Below are 18,782 nucleotides of genomic sequence, written 5' to 3' on the forward strand. Positions count from 1 at the left end.
TGGTCCCGTTGCTGAATAACCACTGGTCCCATGCAACGTAAAAACACCATACAAACAAACAAACAAACAAGTAAGGCGTCAAATGTCAGAATAAATCGGATTCAGTAACAGAACGATGGTGCTTTTTTGCGCACTTAGTGAAAACTCATCGGTCCGTAACAGTCTGCTTACAAGACGTAAAAAAATATTATAGCCAAAATTCTCCGTGAGTCTGCATTAATGGGAACTAACAAAGGAGAATGATATTAAGTCAAGGTATATATACTCTGTTGGCTCCATTCTGCACAAGATGTTCGAACGAGATGTAAGAGAGAAATAAAGTGTGAAAGTAATCCTCGTTAATGTCCTTTGCCTCTCCTTGTTTTAGCGAAGTCGCTGAGTTAATTACAGACAGATGTTCCTCGCAGGAATTCAAGCGAATGATCTTTGTGTGCCTTAAGATGGTAATATACATCTTTAATTTCAGTTGTTCTCGCTAAGGGGAGTCTTCTTTGTAACCGTTTGTTTAAGTGTACGTAGTTGGATTGAAAATTCCTTGGAATAGGGACGAGAGATAATTGCACCCTGTTGTTTCAAAGTTCTCATAATACAACATTGTGTGAGAGAGAGAGAGAGAGAGACAGAGACAGAGATTGATTCTCTCATTTACCAGAATAAGAGACAGAGACAGAGATTGATTCTCTCATTTACCAGAATAGTGCATGTCTGTGAATATTTTATTGTCTCCATGATGTTAACCACATATGAGAAATATCATTTAAAGACCGCCAGTTTACAGAAATGAATCAATCAACCAGCCTCCTTATATGATGGTTCCTGGACAGAAGTTCTAAATGAAAGAGCGAATGATATTCCAAGCAGGAGTTTCTGACGGGAGGCTGAATACATCGTCAAGAAGTTCTTCGACAGAGGGAGGGAATGTTTTATCGAGGAACTCTGGCAGTAAAATTAAGATAACATCAAGAATTATTATTAATAGAACGACAATTTGTCATCCGGACGTTTTGGACAGAAAGACGAAACATCTTATCAAACCGGATATAATAAATACTTTATGAAGACTTACGAAAATTTTGATATTTCATTAAGAAATTCTGACAGAAGGACTGGCTTTTATATCAAGAAGCTGTGATAGAAATTCTGGAAATTTATCGTGACGCTTATGTAGAAAGACTGAATATTATAGCTAGAAGTTCGTATGGAAATCACAATAAACATTTTATCCGACAAGCTCCAGCCGAAACATTGAATAACTCACCATTCTCATTCAAGGCGTTCTAATAGAGGAAAAAAATAATTTTAAATCTAAAAATCAGAAATACGAAAGAATAAATAGTGTATGAAAGTCGTGTCCATAAGTCTTTTTTTATAGAAATCGTATTTCTCAAAATTGTATTTCTCACATGAGTCCCTGAGGCGAGAAATACAGCCTATGAGGCTTCATTTTCCCTTGAGAGCTCGATGCGAGAAGGGGAAGGACAATTAAGTACGGCGTGTCAAGTAATAGAAGAGTCTTGACATTACGACAGAGAGAGAGAGAGAGAGAGAGAGCTGATTTCTGTTTAAAAAAAAAAGCACCTACATCAACGGAAAAACTTATGTCATTTGTTTAATTTCCTGACATTCATTTTGTCAGAGAGAGAGAGAGAGAGAGAGAGAGAGAGAGAGAGAGAGAGAGAGAGAGAGAGAAATGAGTTCTGTGTAAGAAAAGAAGCACCTACATCAACGGAAAAAACTTATGTCATTTGTTTAATATCCTGACATTCGTTTTGTCCAAAGTCAAGGATGAGTTCGGGGAGAATGAATGTAGAATATGTCCGTGCTTTTATTGTAAGAGTGAGAACAGTGGATTCTCTTTCGCTTTTCGCATAGAAGCGAAGAGGTTCGTTCCACTTGGATTTTATCGTCTTCCTCCCCCAATTTATTCATTTATGAGAGGCTGCGCTTCAGTTGCAAGAGACGCAACGCTTGGCCTTGCAACTCCGACACAGCAGCGGGTATAGTAGATTCACATCAACCGTGCATCTGATGTCTAGGCCCGTCCCTTACGACGCTCCTGATTGGCTGTTGATAAGCCAATCACAGGGCTGGAAACTCTCAGTCTTTCTGGAGAGTTCACACAGGCAAGATATATAACCCACCTCGAGAGAGACTAAGAGTTTCCAGCCCTGTGATTGGCTTATCAACAGCCAATCAGGAGCGTTGTAAGGGACTGGCCTAGACATCAAATGCAAAGTTGATGTTTGAATCTACCATAGTACTGCAACTGAGTCCAATGTTCCTACCGAAGACCCAATACCACGTTGTTGCTAGAAGAGGTTATAGAAACAAACTAAGTAACTTATCATTTATCGTAGATAACGTTATTGCCTGTATCTTTATGATGTGACTTTCGATGGTACAGAAAACTAGTAGCGGATAGAAGGTCCTATTCACTTTTGCTGGTTGAGAGCTTCACTGGGAGTCCCAGAGACACGTGTTCCTATATATGTACTATATGTGTGTGTCTGATATATATATTCAAATGCATATCTAAATTTAAATATATATGTATTTGTGTATATATATATATATATATATATATATATATATATACACACACACACACATATATATATATATATATATATATATATATATATATTTATATTATATATTATATACATATATATTGTCTACAAACATCAACCTTCCTTTTGCGACACATCTTACATAGCAACATTACAAGAACAATGCTTGTTTCCGTCATCACTCCATTCATAAAGATATTACAAAGCCATAGAATGTATGTATGTATGTATGTGTGTATGTATATATATAATAAATCCTTTTCCCCAGCGGGATTTATTTATGGTTAGTTTTATGGATAGATGGAAAAAGACAATTTAATGTTTATTCATCAGCTTCGGACGGTTAGGCTTTTCATGCTACTTTTCATTTTGAATCATTGTAACTTGAAATTCTTTCGTTTTTATAAAGATGGTTCAGCTGTAATTTTAATTACCTTTGGATTTGCTTCTTAATCCCACAATGTTTATTTCTCATCGCTTATTTCTATCTGCAGCCGGATTTAATTCTTACGGTTCTGTTCTCCTGAACTTACCTGGCGCGTTCATTAGTTTTTTGTGTGATTCTTTATGTTTGAAATAATAACCAGAACAGGTGATAATTCCTTCATGAAACTGATCTTTCAAAAAATGTATATGTTTATATCTTTTCACAGCCCAATTTGCACAGCCCTAATAGTCGTCCTTGTCCTCGGGTTCAAACGTGAAAGTGCAAACACAGCCATATCTCATCCTGGGAAACGCCAAGCAATATATCTTTCTTTTGAGAGCTACGCGTCTCTGCAGACTCGGATGGTCTTTGGCTAAGATTTGCGCGACTGTGCCTCCTCCCACTTTGTTGTTCCGTTCGAGAATATAAAGGCGAAAGAAGGACTGCTTATTTCGTTTCTTGTACAGTGATGCTCAAATCTCATGCGACTTGACTCCATAGGATTTCATTCAAAATTCACTAACTGGCAACCTAGCATACTCATTAATTATCTTTTATTTCAATGCGAAAACGCGAGTATCGCATACACTAAGGCGATAATATGTTTCATAAGAGTGAAATCTGTCAAATATTTAAAAATTGTAAGAAAATGTCACGTGTAGCCAAATTTCAAAAAAACCCTTACGAAACATTTTCAAAACTTTCGTTCACTCATCGCTGAAGCATTTGACCAAAACGAAGTCGCCATCAAACCTCAGATCAAATGTTAAATAAATAAAAATAGAACAAAAAAAATTGTCGTAACATTAATAATGCTTCCAAAGCAAACATAAAATTTGAAATAGTCATATTTGATTGCTTTTACCCTCAACGCTGAAAAAATGTAAATATGCATATACAAAAGTAGAATGCGCCCACCGATATCAACGTGTGAGGGGAGCATGTGTGACGTATTAGTGTCGGTGCAACAACAACCACCTGGTATATAAGTAAGTCTACAATGAGTAGCGACCATTAGATTATCTTGAAAACATTTACTTTATATGTTAAAGGAATATTTGGATTTTCATACATAATTATTTGTTATCTTTCTTAAATATTTCAAAACTGATAGCATACTAGCAAATATTCGCCTATTTGTCAAAGCCAAGATATTATTCCTAGGCCTAGGTGTTTAGATTTCTTTAATTTACACTTAACATTCACATCTCTATATTAACAATTTCTGGCCAGAAAGCAAATGAGGTTATCTTACATATTCTTTTGCACTTCAAGTACCTTATGAAAGAATAATTATACACCAAAAGCGAGCAGAAGGACTTTTAAGAAAATAATATTGTAAACCAGTTGAAAAACAAGTGTTCCATATGCCTTGATATTAGTACTTATGATATTTCGATTAATAACCATCTTCTGCATATAACCAAATTCATCATCATCTTTTATTCCTCAAAGAACAGGTAATCTCTACAAATAAAAACATTAGTCAAGATTACATATCAGAAAGCTTAGATTATTTTTCTAGGCCTATAAATCATTTTGCAACATACAGGCAGCTTAAACACAGCCTGAAACTTCAACATTCAAAAAACTGGTTGTAATTCATATTCCTCAAAGAACAGGGGATCTCTACAAATAAATTCATTAGTAACAGATTACATCTCAGATGGCTTAGATTATTTTTTTAGGCCAATAAAACATTTTCCAACATACAGGCAGCTTAACGCAGCCGAAATCTTCAACATTCAAATAAAACTTGTTTAATTCATATTCCTACATTGAAATTGTTGTTATGACTGTTGAGCTTATTAGGTCTACTATCATAATGCTGCAGACATGGTTATGTTGACCAGTCCGAGGAGCATGTTGAGTGTGCTTTCATTGCTGGCACCGCTAACCTTATCACACCACACTTGAACCGAGCAACGAAAAGATAACAAAAATTTAAAAAAATCAATTCAAATCACACAAATTAAGAATTATACCAATGCATAAAAGGGATCCATATCTATTTAACCATAAGGAAAAATAAGGTTAGCTGTGAATTCGCAAACTTTTTCGACATGAATGACATTACAAATAAAAAAAGACAAAAATAGCACTACTTGGCAGCATCACGTTGAGTCTGAAATATGGACGATACAAAAAGAATCATGTCGCATGAGATTTGAGCCCACTGTACCTTACCTCTGTTATCTGGATTATATCTACGGACTTTAAATGAAGTCGTAACTCCTTTTTCTTGGTTTTAGTTTTCTGTAAAAGGAAACTATTGAGATGGCTTTGTCTCTCCGTCAGCACTTTCTCTGTCCGCCCTCAGATCTGGAAAACTACTGTGACTAGAGGGCTGCAAATTGGTATGTTGATCATCCACCCTCCAATCATCAAACACACCAAATTGCAGCCCTCTAGCCTAAGTATTTTTATTTTATTTAAGGTTAAAGTTAGCCATAATCTTGCGTTTGGCAACGCTGTAAGGCAGCCCACCACTGGGCCGTGGCTGAAAGTTTCATGGGTTCAGCTCATACAACATTACATGCTGTACAGGAAACTCGATTGCGCCGAAGAAACTTCGACGAATTTTATACTTGTTTTCTTTTGTTTTCTCCTCAGGACTTGAAAGACTGTTTGAGAATAACAATAAATTCTTTTTTTCTCTCTCTTTTGCTTTCGTTTGAGGACCTAGAACGTTTCTCCTTTTTCTGTCTCGTATTGCTGATGTTGTTTGCCGAGCTATAACATTTTGTTTGTGAGTAAGACTACGTTACTGCTCACTTCATGTTTTTTTTTTCTGTAGTTTATATCTACAACTTACAGTATTTTTTATAAATGTAGGAAGGTAGATTACGGTTGATCCTGTTTCTTGGTTTTATGTATTTATTTATATATTTCTCGTCTACGACATTGCAGTCAAGTCTTTATAATTTTCTGTACATATAAAGCATAGTAGTCGGTCATGTTTGTTTGTTTCTTATGTTTTTTTCATATCGAGGTTTTTCTGATACCCAAAATGATGCATTTGCAAGTGGAAAACAGATCAAATTGCGACTACAACTTACCAAACAGACGAGAGAAAATACAATAATTCCTTGAAGACGAAACTTGAAGGAATTGCCAGCCTCATTGTGGTGGACCAAATGGCATCATCTAGCTTTGTGTCGAGTCTTCCATTCTACCACTACTAGAATGATGGTAGATTGTTTACTGACCCCAAGGAAAAGGCTGAGCTGCTTCATTTAGCTTATAAAGAAGCTAAGCAATCAGGCGAGGATGTCCCTCTCCCCGATTCTTCTCATCCTGAACCTGTTCTTACAAAATTTGCGTTTTGCTCTGAGGATGTTGAGAAAATTCTGGATAATCTTGACACCTGGGGTGGAGAAGATCCTGATGACTTCTTCCTTTGTTTTTATCATTTTTATTTTTTACAAAGTTTCAAGTGTGTTGTTTCCCAAGATTAGTAGGTTCTATTCTCCCTGTGCTCTCCAAAGTTTCTGCATAACGTATTTTTAAGCCACTATATGAGTACTTGGAATCCAAAGGATTGATAGCTGGTAGTCAGTATGCATGTAGGAAGCAGCTAGTTACTTGCGATTCTCTTTTAGACCTAACCTAACATGCCATTTACGAGAGAACCTTGATTAGGGTTTTGAGTGCAGAGCAATTCAAATAGATTTTAGAGCTTTTTTCTATATAGTAAATCACAAGGCACTTACCTATAAACGTCAGAATCTTTTAAGATTACTTCAAGATTTCCTTATATGTAGGCAGCAGCAAGGTGCTTTTTGATGGGATCTTTAGTGAACCTAGACCTATTGTGTCTGGAGTTCCACAGGGTAGTGTTCTCAGTCCACTATTATGTGTAGTGTTTACAAGTGATACTGTTGTTGTCCTGGAAAACAAGATTAAGTATTCCGGTGATGAATCACTTGTGGATGTAGTAAAGTTTCCACTTATGAGGAATGAAGTTGTCCCCAGCTTGAATCGGGACATGGACCGAATCAGTGAAGGGTGTAGTCGGTGGTAGGAGGCTGAACTGGAAATCGAAAACACTGTTGATCAACAGATCTCGTACTGAATTTCCACCCCATCCTCCCCTTCAGGTGACTGGAACATTTCTGAATGAGTGTGAAGCTTTAACTATTTTTGGTGTAACTTTTGACTCACATCTAACTTTTGAAAAACATCTAATGAAAGTTTCAGCTAATATCGCACCAAAGTTAGGTATTGTCCGTAAGTCCTCATATATATGAAAGTGATAAAGTCAATGCAACTTGTTTCAGGTTATATCTATTTCCTTTACTGGAATACTGTTCGCCGGTCTGGATGTCTGCTTCTGCGAGAGATTTATTTCTTTTAGATAGAGTGGTTTGTGGTGGTAGGTTTCTGTTTCCTAATAGTACCAGTTATGATTTGGACCATCGACGGATGGTCTCTTGTTTGTCAGTTTTCAAAAGTTGTATTTTAACAGATATCTTTTACATTCACAATTGATCCCTGATCCTCTTTATCTGCCGAGGGCAACTAGATTCGCTGAACAGCAGCAACTAACTATATGCAGTCATTGTGCCTATACTCCATCCGCCTGTTGTTTTTTTCGCATGGTAACACTGCGTCCCGGGCTTTAAATAGTTACGCTATGTGTAAGTTTTAGGTAAATAAAAGGATATCTAGTTGTACATTTGCAACTGAAAAGTGTTTTAATAATTTACTGTATGCGAAGTACACCGTTGATATTCGAAATAGGATATTATTTAAAGCTCGGGATGCAGTGTTACCATACGCGACCACCACAGGCGGATGGACAGATGGGGGAAAAAAAAAACAGAGTATAGCTGTCGAACTTCTCAGTCCCAGAGGACTTTTTTATACATCACACCGTTGGACTCAAGAACTGCCTCCCAGAGGATTACGTGCAGTTGGAACTAAAGAAGATCAAGCGAAAATGCAATACATTACGACCCTAATACTATTTAATGCCTTTTCATCTATGAATCTATTTATTATTTATTTATATATTTTTATAAGTGGGATATCTACTTTATGTATTTCGCTCAACTTCCTCTTGTGGGCTTGTTCCAAAGGAAAGGGTTTCATCTACTGAACAATAATGATAAATCTTGTTTTTGTTAAATCAAAGATGGGCAACTGATTTGCCACACGTCATCTAAATTCAGCCATTTTTACTGTTCAGAATTTCAAAATGACTTTGGTTTTAAGATGGCCAACTGTATACAGTTGTATTGGAGGTTGAAGATCTTTTCCCGCTTGATGTTTTGAAGTTTTCGCTTGCTTGGGGAGTAAGCCTACGAACTACTTTGTTGTTTTTTATGTTGAGTCAGAGATACAGGAATTTTAGAATAGGATATTTGTAATTTATTTATTGGAATGAAAATGTAAAAAAATTAGTAATGTGTATATTAAACAGCAAAAAAAAAGTATTTCTAATAAATTATATGTATTTTTTTATCTTCGTTGGTGAAGCAAGGGGCCGTTTGGGTAGAGATTTTAGCAGGTTTTAATTTATTTGACGTACTGAATTTAGAGGCTATATATCTGCTCAGTTATTTTGTGTCTCCACTGATAACTGAGAATATATGAAAGTGTTTATTTTCTGGCCTTTTTTTATCCTTGTTGTTAGTATGGGTAGTATATACTAATTATGAGTATTAATTACGAAGATCGCTTCACGTCAAGTTAGGAATATGATGTTTGCAACTTATGCACGCGTCCCGTGTAAGCTGGAGGTCGGATGACGCTTGTTTTTGTTGAAATCGGTGCGAGAATAACAGACAAATAGATGAATCATTAAGTCATTAGATGGATGCGTTAAAACGTTGTACAGAGGAAGTAACGGAGAGGAGCAGAACATCAAATCATTTTGGTAAATGTTTTGGCCAGCACACAAACAGGTTTGAGCGCCTCAGTGGCATGGTCGTTTTGGTCTTGGCCTGCCACCTCGGTGGCCGCGAGTTCAATTCTCGTGCATTCCACTGAGGGGTGAGAGATGTGTATTTTTAGTGGTAGAAGTTCACGAATCTCGACGTGGTTCGGAAGTCACGTAAAGCCGTTGGTCCCGTTGCTGAATAACCACGGGTTCCATGCAACGTAAAAACACCATGCAAACAAACAGACAAACAAACAAACAGGTTTGGATGTTCTGTCCCTTCGCCTTGTTTACCTGCGACCTCCGTCTCCTTCCAGTTCGTCTTTCGACTTTTATGGGCAGATAAATGAGCTGGAAAATCAAAATCACATTTTTTTTTTTTCGAATTGAGGAGGAATGACATTGTTTTGCAACGTTCGAAACTACTTTCAAATTAGATATCAAATTCGGCATATTTACACTCTCTCTCTCTCTCTCTCTCTCTCTCTCTCTCTCTCTCTCTCTCTCTCTCTCTCTCTCTCTCTCTCAAATTGAAAAGAAAATAGATATAATGAATATAAGTGAAACCTGGTATTCCCAAGAGACTGGGAATGATGATCAAATAAAAGGGTTCCAAACTTATAGATCAGATAGAAAAAATAGGAATCAAGGGGGAACCGCAATATATGGGAAAAGACAAAAAACAAGGGGGGGAAAAAGTATATGAGAAATATAGTAACTCAGAATGTGAACTAATAGCGGTAGAATTTGAATCTGAAAAATTAATGAACATAGTAATATATAGACCTCCTAATACTAAAGAGTTTGACTTAATAATTGAAAAATTGGATGATATATGTAGAAATCACAAGGACTGGACTATTCTCCTATCTGGTGACTTCAACTTTCCTTTCGTAGAATGGAAAGAACGAATAGGAGATTGTGGATGTACTTATACATATAAAAAAGAGAGTAATAGTAGTGCAGAAGATAAGAGGCAATTCGAAAAGCTATTAGATATGCTACTAGAATATAACATTCAACAAATAAATCACCTGCCAACAAGAAAGGAAAATACTTTAGACCTAGTATTTGTGAACGAGGTGAATTATGTTAAAGAAATAATAGTTTATAATGCGAGTATTTCAGACCATAATGTCATAGAATTAACAGTTCATTCCAAAGCAAGTGAAAACAGAGATAAGCAAGAAATGAAAAAGTGGGAAGGATATGGAAAATACAACTTCTACAGTAAAAATATAAAATGGTCAGAAATAAATGAAGAATTAAACAAAGATTGGGATAACATTTTCGTAAGCGATGACATAAGGGTAAATACGGAGATATTATATAAAATATTAGAGAAAATAGTAGATAAATATATACCGAAGAAGAAAAGTAAACATCATTCATGCATACCAAGAGACAGAAGGATCTTGTTCCAGAAAATCAGAAAGTGGAAAAAAGGTCTTGCAAAAGAAAAAAAATGCATGGAAAGTTATAGACTAAAAGTAAGATAGAAAATGCAGAACAAAAGATTATACAATCAAAAGAAAATGAAAAACGGGAATTGGAAGAAAAAACCCTATTAAATATCAAGCAAAAACCCCAAACTATTATACTCATATGCGAAGAAGATGAATAAAAGAAGAATAGAAATAGGCCCTCTGAGAATTGAAGGGAGATTAACGAATGAAAAAAAGGAAATTTGCAACATACTGGCAGAACGATATAAGAGAGAATTCACCCCTAGAATAATAGATAATGAAGATAATGATATAGAAGTAAGGGACGAAAAGAGTGAATATCTAGCTGACATAGAAATTAATGAAGCTGATATTGTGCAGGCAATTAATGAAATTAAAAATGGAGCTGCTGCAGGGCCTGATGGAATCCCTGCTATTTTGTTAAAGAAAGTAGTTCATTCTATCGCAAAGCCACTTGCAATATTATTAAGACAAAGTGTAGATACAGGCAAGATTTATGATGAGCACAAATTAGCATATATCACCCCTACTTTCAAAAGTGGATCAAGACTTGAGGCAAGTAATTATAGGCCTGTGAGTCTAACATCACATATTATGAAAGTGTATGAAAGGGTAATGAAGAAAAATATTATGAAACATTTAATAAAAAATAATTTGTTTAATATAGGACAACACGGTTTCGTACCCGGAAAAGTACACAAACCCAACTGTTAGTCCACCGTGAGAACATATTCAAAAATATGAAAAGCAGAAATGAAACAGATGTGGTTTATCTAGACTTTGCAAAAGCTTTTGACAAAGTAGACCATAATATATTAGCAAAGAAAATTAGAAAACACAAATATCGTAGATAAAATAGGAAGATGGTTAAAAGAATTTTTACACAACAGAAAACAGATAGTTATTGCAAACGATGAGAAATCGGATGAAACCAAGGTAATATCCGGTGTGCCACAAGGTACGGTGTTAGCTGCAATACTGTTTGTTATTATGATTGAAGACATAGACAGTAATGTTAAGGATTCGGTAGTGAGTAGTTTCGCTGATGACACAAGAATAAGTAGAGAAATTACTTGTGATGAAGATAGGAACGCTCTACAAAGAGACCTTAACAAAGTATATGATTGGGCAGAGGAAAATAGGATGGTATTTAACTCTGATAAATTTGAATCAATAAATTATGGAGACAGAGAAGGAAAGCTATATGCATATAGGGGACCTAATAATGAGACAATCACAAATAAGGAAGCAGTTAAAGACCTTGGTGTGATGATGAATAGGAACATGTTATGCAATGATCAAATAGCAATTCTTTTGGCAAAATGTAAAGCAAAAATGGAATGTTGTTACGGCACTTCAAAACAAAGAAAAGCTGAACACATGATTATGCTTTATAAAACATATGTTCGTAGTCCACTTGAATATTGCAATATGATATGGTACCCACACTATCAAAAGGATATTGCACAAATAGAGAGTGTACAAAGGTCCTTTACAGCTAGAATAGAAGAAGTTAAGGACCTTGACTACTGGGAAAGACTACAATCATTAAAATTATATAGTCTAGAAAGGAGAAAGAGAACGCTACATGATAATTCAGGCATGGAAACAGATAGAAGGAATAACAGAAAATATCATGGAACTAAAAATATCAGAAAGAGCAAGCAGAGGTAGATTAATAGTGCCCAAAACAATACCAGGAAAAATAAGGAAAGCACACAGGACATTAATCCACTACGCACCAGCATCGATAATGCAGCGTCTATTCAATGCGTTGCCAGCTCATCTGAGGAATATATCAGGAGTGAGCGTAGATGTGTTTAAGAATAAGCTCGACAAATATCTAAACTGCATCCCAGACCATCCAAGATTGGAAGATGCAAAATATACCGGAAGATGTACTAGCAACTCTCTGGTAGACATTAGAGGTGCCTCACACTGAGGGACCTGGGGCAACCCGAACGAACTGTAAGGTCTGTAAGGTAAGGTAAGGTCTCTCTGTTCTCTCTCTCTCTCTCTTCTCTCTCTCTCTCTCTCTCTCTCTCTCACATTACTTAATCTCGGTGAATGTAGCAGAAATATCAATTGTATTTTTCTTGAGAAACCAAAAGAAAGAAAAACATGGAAAGCTTCATATATATATATATATATATATATATATATATATATATATATATATATATATATATATATATATATATGTGTGTGTGTGTGTGTGTGTGTATATATATATATTATATGAATGGATGCATGTATGTTTGCGTGTGTGTGTGCCACATACACTTTTATATGCATCGTGCAATTTCAACCTAACTTGGTATACATATAACTTAGCACTGGGGAAAGAGTACTGTGGTGGTTAAGACATCACTGGCACCAAAGGGGAGGGTGTGGGGAATGGGCTGGGAAAGAAGTGAAAATAAGTATAGCTGAAAAGACAGATATTAGTGTCTAATCCATAGTTTTTGAGGTCGCTGAGATAAATAGTAACACTCCTGGTGCCTTTTGAGTCCAAGTTCAGCCATGATAGGAATGGGGGGTGAGAAATGGTGAAATATAAAATGTCAGAAATACTGGAAAAAGAGAGAGAGAGAGAGAGAGAGAGAGAGAGAGAGAGAGAGAGAGGAAGTGAGAGAGTAGAGGGGGTTTGGGAGGAGAGAGAGAGAGAGAGAGTTTATCGGTTGTCATTCAGAATTTTCCTAGGCCAGTACTGGGTTGGTCATTTTATATATATATATATATATATATATATATATATATATATATAATATATATATAATTTCTGAGGGCAATATTCGACCATACGGCACTAGCTTAAATTAAAATCAAATAAGCAGGCAACCCTCTTACCTTTAGTTGCTGGCTATCCCTCTGCAAATGGAATCAAGTTGATATAAGCTGGGCTAATGAATCCTCGTAGATACAGAAATATAGTTTTTATTTCCCAAACTAGCTAAACATGATTTGGAACAAAGTGATTAAAAATGGCGTAAATAAAAGAACTCAGTCTGACCCTTAAAAGACCGTAAACTGTCTTTCTACTCTCCTGCGGGAAAAGGTGGCGTAATTTAGCTTGCTTGGCGGATTCGCAATACGATGAGGTAGCAGGAAGGGAACTGGCATTTCTCATCTATGAAATCAGCAACAGTCCTAACCAAAAAGATACAAAAGCATTCATAGATATATTAGAAGGATATAAATCCTTCAAACTGGAACAAATCTAATGAAAAACATCTGAAAATAATTGAAGAAGTTCCAAATAAAATCCAAGTGGTCAAGAGACTCATAAAGAAATATACATAAACCAACATATTCCGACAAAGAAAATGAATAAGGTGAATCTTGTGAATATCCTAATTGATGCATTAGGAAAAAGAATGCCAAAAGCATGCAAACTGTGGTAAGGTTTGGTATAGCATAGTCAATCCACAAAACCTAATCAGAAAATGTGCTGCATGCAACATTCCGACCCATCCACAGTGTGCTGAGGTAATGCAAGATTTGAGAAAAGAGATACAAGAATTTTTTTGTTCAACATGTCTATCATGGATAGACAATGTTATTAAATCAAGATTGAATGTACAAAATAGTTGAGGATGAAGAAGAGGAAGAGGAAGAAGAAGAAGAAAAAGGAAGAAGAGGAAAACGGAAGAGAAGTAAACAAAAATGAAATGACAGCAAAAAAAAATAAGGAAAACAAAGAACAAGATAAAAGTATGGATGCAGAGATACTCATTGATACTACATATGAGGCAATAAAGCAGCATACCTACGAAAGAAATAAATTACGATATGACAACAGAAAAGGCAAATCCGAAGAGGCTCTACCCAGATCTACACAATGACGGGAAAGAGGAAAAAATAGACAATAAAGACAAAATCTGCAACCTTTTGAAAAGAGGGAATTGCAGATTTGGAAAGATGTTACTACAAACATCTAAGGTATGTCAAAACTATGAAATATATGGTAAATGTGCATACTTAGATGGCTATGGGGATGATTGCAGAGATCTGCATCCAAAAATATGTAAAACCTAAAAGAAGGAAAAGGATGTAAGTTCGACAAAAATGCAAATATATGCACCCTGTAGCCATGAATCATAATCAAATAAATAACCAACCAAGTAATAAAATCCAAAATAAGAAAGAAACAAATAAGAGAGAAATCAAGAATATCAGGTAAAGAGAAAAGCAAACCACCAATGAGATATGCAGAGGTGTCAGCAAAAAATTTCAAAGCATCAGCTCCGAAATTCTACTCAAGAGATAATAACTGTATTTATTTATGCAAGAGGATATTGCAGAAACGGAGAAAATTGCAGATTCAGACACAAAATGAATAATTATGATGAAGGAAGATCAAATATTATGGAAAAGTTGGATTTTTTAATGTCAGAATTCTGGAAATGAAAAAAAGAACAACATACCAGAGGAAAGAGACATGGGAAAATCCTTATTACTACCAATATTAAAGAAGGAGAAAACACGCAAACCATCATAGTGATGAATGCGCAGGGTTTAGTTACGAGTAACTCAAAAAGAAAAATAGAGTACTTAGAAGAACTAACCCAAAATGAAAAGAAAATAGATATATGAATATAAGTGAAACCTGGTATTCCCCAAGAGACTGGGAATGATGATCAAATAAAAGGGTTCCAAACTTATAGATCAGATAGAAAAAATAGGAATCAAGGGGGAACCGCAATATATGGGAAAGACAAAAAACAAGGAAAAATATATGAGAAATATAGTAACTCAGAATGTGAACTAATAGCGGTAGAATTTGAATCTGAAAAATTGATGAACATAGTAATATATAGACTCCTAATACTAAAGAGTTTGACTTAATAATTGAAAAATTGGATGATATATGTAGAAATCACAAGGACTGGACTATTCTCCTATCTGGTGACTTCAACTTTCCTTTCGTAGAATGGAAAGAAACGAATAGGAGACTGTGGTTGTACTTATACATATAAAAAAGAGAGTAATAGTAGTGCAGAAGATAAGAGGCAATTTGAAAAGCTATTAGATATGCTACTAGAATACAACATTCAACAAATAAATCACCTGCCAACAAGAAAGGAAAATACTTTAGACCTAGTATTTGTGAACGAGATGAATTATGTTAAAGAAATAATAGTTTATAATGCGAGTATTTCAGTCATCATGTCTAGAATTAACAGTTCATTTCCAAGCAAGTGAAAATAGAGATAAGCAAGAAATGAAAAAGTGGGCAAGGATATGGAAAATACAAACTTCTACAGTAAAAATATAAAATGGTCAGAAATTAATGAAGAATTAAACAAGATTGGGATAACATTTTCGTAAGTGATGACATAAGGGTAAATACGGAGATATTATATAAAATATTGGAGAAAATAGTGGATAAATATATACCGAAGAAGAAAAGTAAACATCATTCATGCATACCAAGAGACAGAAGGATCTTGTTCCAGAAAATCAGAAAGTGGAAAAAAAGGTCTTGCAAAAGAAAAAAATGCATGGAAAGTTATAGAACTAAAAAGTAAGATAGAAAATGCAGAACAAAAGATTATACAATCAAAAGAAAATGAAAAACGGGACTTGGAAGAAAAAACCCTATTAAATATCAAGCAAAACCCCAAACTATTATACTCTTATGCGAAGAAGATGAATAAAAGAAGAATAGAAATAGGCCCTCTGAGAATTGAAGGGAGATTAACGAATGAAAAAAAGGAAATTTGCAACATACTGGCAGAACGATATAAGAGAGAATTCACCCCTAGAATAGATAATGAAGATAATGATATAGTAAGTAAAGGGACGAAAATAGTGAATATTTAGCTGACATAGAAATTAATGAAGCTGATATTGTGCAGGCAATTAATGAAATTAAAAAATGGAGCTGCTGCAGGGCCGGATGGAGTCCCTGCTATTTTGTTAAAGAAAGTAGTTCATTCTATTGCAAAGCCACTTGCAATATTATTAAGACAAAGTGTAGATACAGGCAAGATTTATGATGAGCACAAATTAGCATATATCACCCCTACTTTCAAAAGTGGATCAAGACTAGAGGCAAGTAATTATAGGCCTGTGAGTCTAACATACATTATGAAGTGTATGAAAGGGTAATGAAGAAAAATATTATGAAACATTTAATAAAAAATAATTTGTTTAATAAAGGACAACACGGTTTCGTACCCGGAAAAAAGTACACAAACCCAACTGTTAGTCCACCGTGAGAACATATTCAAAAATATGAAAAGCGAAATGACAGATGTGGTTTATCTAGACTTTGCAAAAGCTTTTGACAAAGTAGACCATAATATATTAGCAAAGAAAATTAGAAAAACACAATATCGTAGATAAAGTAGGAAGATGGTTAAAAGAATTTTTACACAACAGAAACACGATAGTTATTGCAAACGATGAGAAATCGGATGAAACCAAGGTAATATCCGGTGTGCCACAAGGTACGGTGCTAGCTGCAATATTGTTTGTTATTATGATTGAAGACATAGACAGTAATGTTAAGGATTCGGTAGTGAGTAGTTTCGCTGATGACACAAGAATAAGTAGAGAAATTACTTGTGATGAAGATAGGAACGCTCTACAAAGAGACCTTAACAAAGTATATGATTGGGCAGAGGTAAATAGGATGGTATTTAACTCTGATAAATTTGAATCAATAAATTATGGAGACAGAGAAGGAAAGCTATATGCATATAGGGGACCTAATAATGAGGACAATCACAAATAAGGAAGCAGTTAAAGACCTTGGTGTGATGATGAATAGGAACATGTTATGCAATGATCAAATAGCCATTCTTGTTGGCAAAATGTAAAGCAAAAATGGGAATGTTGTTACGGCACTTCAAACAGAAAAGCTGAACACGTGATTATGCTTTATAAAACATATGTTTCGTAGTCCACTTGAATATTGCAATATGATATGGTACCCACACTATCAAAAGGATATTGCACAAATAGAGAGTGTACAAAGGTCCTTTACAGCTAGAATAGAAGAAGTTAAGGACCTAGACTACTGGGAAAAGACTACAATCCTTAAAAATTATATAGTCTAGAAAAGGAGAAGAGAACGCTACATGATAATTCAGGCATGGAAACAGATAGAAGGAATAACAGAAAATATCATGGAACTAAAAATATCAGAAAGAGAGCAAGCAGAGGTAGATTAATAGTGCCCAAAACTATACCAGGAAAAATAAGGAAACGCACACAGAACATTAATCCACTACGCACCAGCATCGATAATGCAGCGTCTATTCAATGCGTTGCCAGCTCATCTGAGGAATATCAGGAGTGAGCGTAGATGTGTTTAAGAATAAGCTCGACAAATATCTAACTGCATCCAGACCATCCAAGATTGAAGATGCAAAATATACCGGAAGATGTACTAGCAACTCTCTGGTAGACATTAGAGGCGCCTCACACTGAGGGACCTGGGGCAACCCGAAACGAACTGTAAGGTCTGTAAGGTAAGGTCTGTATTAGATTAAGTAAACTTTTCCCCTAAAACTCACAATCTATTTGTTTTTACATTTAAATAGTCAAGTCGTTGTAGAGAACCCATTCTCTTGTATAAAACCATGAACCCATCTGAAATAAAGAGACATATTTGTTATATTCCCCAACATGTAAAGAAACGTTAAATAAATGTGTACACACTACACTTCTCTCTCTTTTCAAAGGGTAACTTTTTCAAAGTCTTTTAAGTTACAATACCTTTTACAATGGGTGTGGCCTCAAGACCTCCTCCTCTTAACACCGACAAACAGAGAGTGTCACCTTCTCTAGGAGCTCGGGCTGTTGGGCCCCATACATTACACGCACAAACACACACACACACATCCGGTCTCGCCTTTTGAAATGGCATAGCAACCGAGAGCCGCACCCAAGCTCTAAAGGGTCATCAGGTAACTGTCGCTAAGCCCTCTTGTTACTAAACGGAGAAAGCCGAGATCTAACAATTCACCGCCACACTTGATTTTTCTTTTAAGAGTATATATATATATATATATATATATATATATATATATATATATATATATATATATATAGAATGTATGTTTATTGTAATTTGCATTACATAAAAAAACTCTGAAAATAAAAATTTCTGTAAGAAAGGAAGCAGAAGGATTAAAATACAAATGTTTTTAGTGTTAGAGAGCAAGGTCACATTTATTTAGTTATTCTTAAGGAACACAATAAAGTGAGAAAAATTACAAAACTTTTTGGCGGAAAAAATTAGCAAACTTGTGCACCATTAATAGCAATGATATTTTAATAAACGTATCTGAAAGTATTGATATCGTAGTGAAGAAAAGTGGACACTTATGCAGTACTAGGATTCGTTCCAGTATCAATCTTCTCCCTTTAGGGATATTTTAAGTTCGTCCTGTGATCCCAAAAGGCTGACTTCTATTGTGTTT

General features: G+C 35.3%; 1 long non-coding RNA gene across 2 annotated transcripts in view; it reads left to right on the plus strand.

Annotated features, from left to right (window-relative positions):
• Positions 1–18,782, plus strand: part of LOC135206421 (uncharacterized) — a 445,079-nt gene that overhangs the window by 264,217 nt on the left and 162,080 nt on the right. The window lies entirely within an intron of this gene.

The sequence above is a fragment of the Macrobrachium nipponense genome, chromosome 31, assembly GCF_015104395.2.
Source record: "Macrobrachium nipponense isolate FS-2020 chromosome 31, ASM1510439v2, whole genome shotgun sequence".
NCBI lineage: Eukaryota > Metazoa > Arthropoda > Malacostraca > Decapoda > Palaemonidae > Macrobrachium > Macrobrachium nipponense.